Source organism: Petaurus breviceps, unplaced genomic scaffold (assembly GCF_028583685.1).
Source record: "Petaurus breviceps papuanus isolate PSGF00001 unplaced genomic scaffold, PetGlider_PUasm1.0 139, whole genome shotgun sequence".
Lineage (NCBI taxonomy): Eukaryota > Metazoa > Chordata > Mammalia > Diprotodontia > Petauridae > Petaurus > Petaurus breviceps.
In genome coordinates, this window is record NW_027185697.1 from 15,355,702 (window position 1) to 15,362,191 (window position 6,490).

The 6,490-nt window shown below is 41.6% G+C and overlaps 1 long non-coding RNA gene across 1 annotated transcript; it reads left to right on the top strand.

Annotated features, from left to right (window-relative positions):
* Positions 1-5,090: 5,090 nt before the first annotated feature.
* Positions 5,091-6,220, top strand: LOC138146232 (uncharacterized). Its single transcript, XR_011164428.1, has 2 exons — positions 5,091-5,948; positions 6,107-6,220. It is a non-coding gene; the product is annotated as an uncharacterized lncRNA (long non-coding RNA).
* Positions 6,221-6,490: the final 270 nt, after the last annotated feature.

Below are 6,490 nucleotides of genomic sequence, written 5' to 3' on the forward strand. Positions count from 1 at the left end.
TGCTACTGTAGAAAGACAAAAGGTATCAGAGATATCAGAGGACCTGAGTTCAAATTGCATCAAAGCTCACCAAGCCTCAGCTTCCTCCTTAATAAAAGAAATGGATGGAATAAATTAGGAATCCTTTTTTGTCACAGACCCTTTTGGTGGTCTGGTGGAATCTGTTGTCTTTTTCTCAGAATATAGATTTCAAATACATAGGATGATACTTGAAACCTAATGGATTAAAATAAAGATGTATTTCCCCCTTCAAATTCACAGACTCCCTCAAGTGCAGGATAGAAAAATCAAATATAGATTATCTCAGAGTCCCCTTAGAAAGGAGAAAAGACACAGTTCTAATTCTACACGAATAAAGATGTATCTAAACTTTAGAGCAGCTTAGTTTAGCAATTTGTTCATTAGCCATGAGATGGTCCCTTAAACAATTTCAGTAAGCTCTGCTTGCATGTACCTAGTACTGACAGCATGATTCTGCACTAGGCAGTTGACATCTAGGAGACCAATGATCTTTTAAAGAGATTTTCAACCTTCTAATCATCAGCCTTCTTCAGCTGAGGCTCTCTCATTCACTAAAATTCTCCCTATACTATTCACAGCCCCTTTTATTCTCCCAATTTCAATGATAGTGAAACCTTAACTGCCAAAATAAAAGCCATCTATCCACCCTCTCCCCATTGTCCTCTCATTCCCATCTATCTCACTCCTAACCCTTGAAAACTAGCCCAATGTCTCACTTCACATCTTCATGCTCCTCTCACTGTGGCCTCCAGGATTCTCTTGTCTAATTAACATGTTTCCTTTAATTGTAGACCTTTTCCTGTCATGCGCCAATCCCCTTTAGTTTTCTTCCACATCTATTATTTGTACAGGGTATTCCAAAAGGCTTAGTGGGGTTTTAAGCTTTTAACGCTCCTTCTCTTGTTTCTTTCTCCAATGGCCAATGTTACAGCAATGTACAGAGGTCAAGAGATGATTCAGGGGCCAGCCCCAACTTTATCATAAAAGGCTGGAGCAGAGGATAATCAGGGAAAGTTCTGACATTTAATCCCTTAACTATTTTTAAGTGGGAGCTCCATTTTCATTTCTTGTTGTTGTTCACCTACCTGAAAAACAGCCAGGAAAAGACAGAAATCTATTGTCTCTCTTCCATTTCTGGGAAGAAAACCTAGCTATATGTGGCCAAAGCTTCCAGCAGGGTCACAAAGTTGGAATGATTGAAGCAATGCCTCCAGTAGGCAGAAACATCTTATCTTAGTTCTTGACTAGGTTAATTAGTTCTGTGGCTGAAACCCAGATGAGTTGATCCTACCCTGCCTTCTCCTCTTACCCAGCCTTCCTCACCCCATAATCAGCAGCCTGATGTTTCTTTCTCTCTGCCACGTATCTAAAGAGTAATATCCTGTGAAGTTCAGGGTATATCTGTTCCCCAGCCTTCTTTCCTGAGGTCTATTGTCTGCCTGTGAGCTCCCTCACAAATGGATTTTCTTTAAAAATTTCATTTGAAGGTGCCTTTTAAGCTTTTCTCCCCAGGAATGGCCCTAGGGTTTATGTTTCATAAATCTGAATCGCTGGCTACATACCCCATATTTAGTGTATATTCTAAGTTGTTTGTCCTTTGTTTTTGAAAGGGACCAATGACAAAATAGGGTAATGACTTAATTTGTGCATGAATTAAATTTAAGTGAGGCTGTGTTGCTCAAAGACAGCCTCACTCTCTCTTCTGGAGTTATTGACAAAGCCCAATGGCAAGGCAAAAGTCAAGATGCCTGGTGATGGCCCAGAATGAATTGGATGACATTGGTGTCTGATGGCTGACCAAGCTCTAAACTCTCCACAGCACTTACTTCAGCTTCCTTCTTGGCCATTGTAACAAACTGTTTTCATCCACCCATCCCACCCGGAGAAGTCATCTCATGTTTGGGTAGTAGATGGCACCCCCTGAACTCACTGATAGGTTTGTACAACCTCATCAATTACCCTCAACCAATTTTAGCCCATCTGACAAGACAGTTTGCGGCGGTGTGGCTGTGTGTTACAGCTTCTTAGAGCCACAGGTGAGACTTTGAGTACCAGGTGGACACCACAGGTGAATGAGAAGCCCTGAAAAGGGCTCAGCAAGCCATCACACTAGAGGTGCTGGTTCTCTTTGGATACCCATATACATCACACCCTAAGTAGAGTGAGGATAAAAATAAAGGTACCATATGTATAATAATTTCCATAGGAGCACTTTTTATTGATGTGAAAGACCAGAAATAAAGTTCATAATCCATCAACTGGATGTGTTCTGGTCAATAAATGCAATGGAATATTCCAATGATATAGAAATGTATGTGAAATATACAGAGAGGTATAGGAAGACTTTTCTGAACCAATGAACAATGAATTAAATAGAACCATTAAAAATATATGCAATAACTACCATAATACAAATGGAAATAAGAAAAATGAAACTGAATGCTATGAAATTGCAACCAATTTTAGAGCCAAAGAGAACAGAAGAACAACATTGACGATAATTAGAATAGCAGTGGTTGGAGGCGGGTCAGGAGGGGGCATACTACATGTAATGTTTGTCATGACTGATGTGCTGGCTAGTTCTAAAACAAATGCCTCTTTTCTTTTGCAAACTTTTAAAATTCTTTATTATAAAAGAAAGCTCTCTTGGAGATGGCAGAAGGAGTATTATATTGGGAAATGAAGGAAATATAAAAGCAAAATATGGAAATAAACCAACAATTGCTAGCTATGACACTAGTTGCATTTGAGAACCAAAAGATAGTATCAAAGGATTAAGCCTGGATGAAACTTCTTTACCATACAAATGCTCTGGATTTGCTAAAAAAAAAAAATGGAAGGTGATCACAACTGTTTAGAGTTGGAGTTATTTGTTGTGGGCTTGAGGTCACTACATGGTATGTGAAGGAGAGACAAACAGGGAATAGAAAAGCAATTTAAGTATTTCTATTTGCCAAGCACTGTGCTAAACCTTGTCAGTTCAAGTAGAAAAGTGAGGCAAGCCCTTCCCTCAAAGAGTTCATTCTAGACAGACAGAACACAGGAGAATTCAGCTACAGGGAAGATTGAAAGGCCAGGAAGTCCTCAGAGTGCAAAGGCAAACTGGAAATGACAGGCTGTATAGATGCCACAGTAGGAGGACAGATGAAAAGCTCTAAGCGTCCTTGAGGTCTGATGGCAGAAGAGATGATAAGGTTTGGGGGGGGGGTCATCCTTCCCAAAAGGTAACTGATGAATTCTTTTTCATTCAAGGAGTGTGAGTGGTCCTGACTCTCCCCAGGAGAGGTCTGTAGGAGCCTGGGCCCGTGAGTTTTGAATGGACATGGGTAAGATTGGAGTCACTAGAGGAAGGAGTACCCCATTAGTCTGACAGGTTCCACAGTTCTGTGCTCATTAGTGGGTTCTGGACAGGTAGTGGGCTGGATTGAGGCCACTGGTAGAATATAAGTGTAGCAAGGCACATCCCATGGAGTGAACTTGGAGTTGCCCTTCCTAATTCTACATGACCACATGGGAGCTTTAGGGATTGCTTCCAGCAATTTGCTGGCCTAGTCCTGGGAAGACTTGACATCTTTGTTCGATGTGACAAGTATCATTCCTTGGTCATGTCCCCACCCTATGATAATGTCCTGTTGGGTTGCTCAACCAGCAAAAGTGACAGCTTCTGACTTTGACTCTCACGGAGTGGCAAGATTTTCAGTGAAGGCTGGCAAAGGGCTTGCCGAATTGACCAGACTGAAGTAGGGCAACTCCACATGCTCCATAGCATGGTCTCTACTAAACTCAGAAGAATGACTGTATATCAGTGATATCTAGTTGAAGTTAGATAACATGACCTGGATGTGGCAGCTGGATTGCTCAGTGGTTAGAGCACTGCACCTGGAGTCAAGAGTTCAAATAGACTCAGATACTTACTAGCTGTGTGACCTTGGGCAAGTCATTAAACCTCTGGCTATTAAGCAGCTACGTTGCTCAGTGGATAGAATACTAGGCTATGGTTAGGAAGACCTGAATTCAAATCCAACCTATCTGTATGACCCAAGTGAGTCATTTAACCTCTGTTTGCCTTAATCCACTGAAGAAGAAAATGGCAAACCACTCTAGTAGATTTCACAAGAAAATCCCATGGACAATGTGGTCCATGAGGTCACAACATGGATTGAATGACTGAGCAATAACATGATCTTTCATTGGCCATGGTAGGACAGTTACACAGCTGCAGCCAGCAGAATTTAAAGGAAGTGCCCAGAGGGTTAGACTAGCTGGGGAGCATCTTACCTGATTAGGTGTCACTGAAGATTTCAGGGACTGCCTGGAATGCTTAGAAGAGAACAATAAAACTTATTAATGTTTTAGGAAATGAGATCCTCTAAGGAAAGGCTAAGGAATTTGGGTGTCCTTGATCTAAAAAGGAGGCAGGCTGTTACAGTGGTAAGAATAGTGAATTTAGGGGTGGCTAAGGTGGCACAATGAATGGAGTCAGGAGGACCTGAGTTCAAATCTGGCCTCAGACACTTGACACACTTACCAGCCATGTGACTTTAGGCAAGTCACTTAACCCCAATTGCCTCCAAAAAACAAAAAAAAATAGTGAATTTAGAATCTGTAAAACTCAGTTTCTTGCTTGTTTTTGCTATTTCCTACCCGTGTTACCTTGAACTCTGTATTTCATTTTTCTGATTCCTTGGTTTCCTCATTTATAAAATGGGGATCATTACTTACCTCAAAGGAGGAGTTGAGAAGAAAATGCTTTGTTCAATCTTCCTATGTTACCTAAATGCCAGCTCTTACTATGATTAAACTTTTGCTGCATTCCTACCCTAGGTTGTGGGAAGGACAGGTACAAAGACTCTGAGATCACATTACTCTCAAGGAATCTACACATATTACATATACAGTCTAAGGAAAATGGTGGAAACAAGCATTCTTTCCCTACGAAGGAAGGGAGGCAGGGGGTCTCTAAGTTGCAGAAAACTTCAGGAGTCAACCAGCTGTGATAGTAATGGCAATTAAAGATTCCCCTGTATTGACTTGGTTTTCAAATTGATTGTGTTAAAACCCAGAGTTTGTTAATCCCACCTGTGGGATGGGCTTGTTGATGTGAAAAGAAAGTCCTGAATTGGGAGGAGCTGGTGATGTAGATTTGGAGAGACAAGAGAGAGGCGGAAGATCTTTTTTGGAAGCTGCACCTCATGGAGAGAGACTAAGAGAATTGCTGGTGGCCGCTTTGAATTGCCTTGGACTTTTGAGACCTGCCCCCTGAGCTGCCAAGGACTGAGGAGACATGGCTGTTTTGCTGGTACTTTGTCTGTCTGTTTTGATGTTATTTTGCCAGATTTGTCCACTGGTGAAAGACTGTCCTGTTGAAGAAGTCCTGGAACCTGGCATTTGGTTAAGAAGACCTGAGACTGTCCTGCAGACAGAGAGTGAATACTGTCCACTGGTGAGGGACAGTACTGAGAGTGAATACTGTCCACTGGTGAGGGACAGTACTGTTGTTGCAGGGGTCTGGAGACTGTCCGGCAGACAGAATGAATACTGTCCACTGGTGAAGGACAGTGCTGTTGTTGCAGGGGTCTGGGAGCCTTTCTGTTGGTTCAGAAGCCCTGAAGAAGGATTTTCTTGTTGTATGTTTACAGAAATCCTGGGAGAGGGCTTTGCTAATGTGTTCAGGGGTTCTAGGACTGTTCTACAGACAGAGGATAAATTCATGAAGGGACTGGCAATGTATCTTATGGCCTTGCTAAGCCTTGTCTCTCCAGGAACTAAGATTGCTGAGAACTTGCCTCGTGTCAAGATGAAGAAAAGACCTCCATTTGGGTATTAAGTGCTGTGTTTAAACTTGATGTAACTCTGGGGTAGATTCAATTGTGATCCAGGGGTGGGGAACTTTTGACCTTTTTGTGCTCTGTGATTGACAAATGAATGTATTTTACTTATGTTTGGAAACTAATCTCCATTTGAGAAGAGGGGCTTTGTGGTGGACTTAATTAAGGTATAGCCTAGGGGTGGAGAAGTATTTAGAACAGAGACTTTGTAATTGATTGAATGATTGGAAGGTCCTGGGATGGGGTAGTACTTGGAGATTATTTAATCATACTTAGTAAATACTGTATTTTGAATGATGTCATGTTTTGATCTTCTCTGTTCTGGGTTTGTTACTGAATAAAATAGAGAGCACCTATGCTGGTATTTTGAACCTGGGAAGTTGCCTTCTTTTGGCATTACATTACACCAGCCCAACTCTATTCTGACCAACAAGCCCTTCTATAAATGACTCCCATGTTGGCCATTCAGCCTTTTCTCAAAGATCTGTGATGATGGGAAAGTGAGTACCTTTCAAGTCAAGGTTGATTCTTTGGTTTGCTTGTTTCATTTGCTCCTTAACATCAAGTTAAAATTTGGCTCTTCATCCATTCACCCTATTAGTTCTCTGGGGTCAAGCAAAAAAAAAAGGTCCAATATCAGT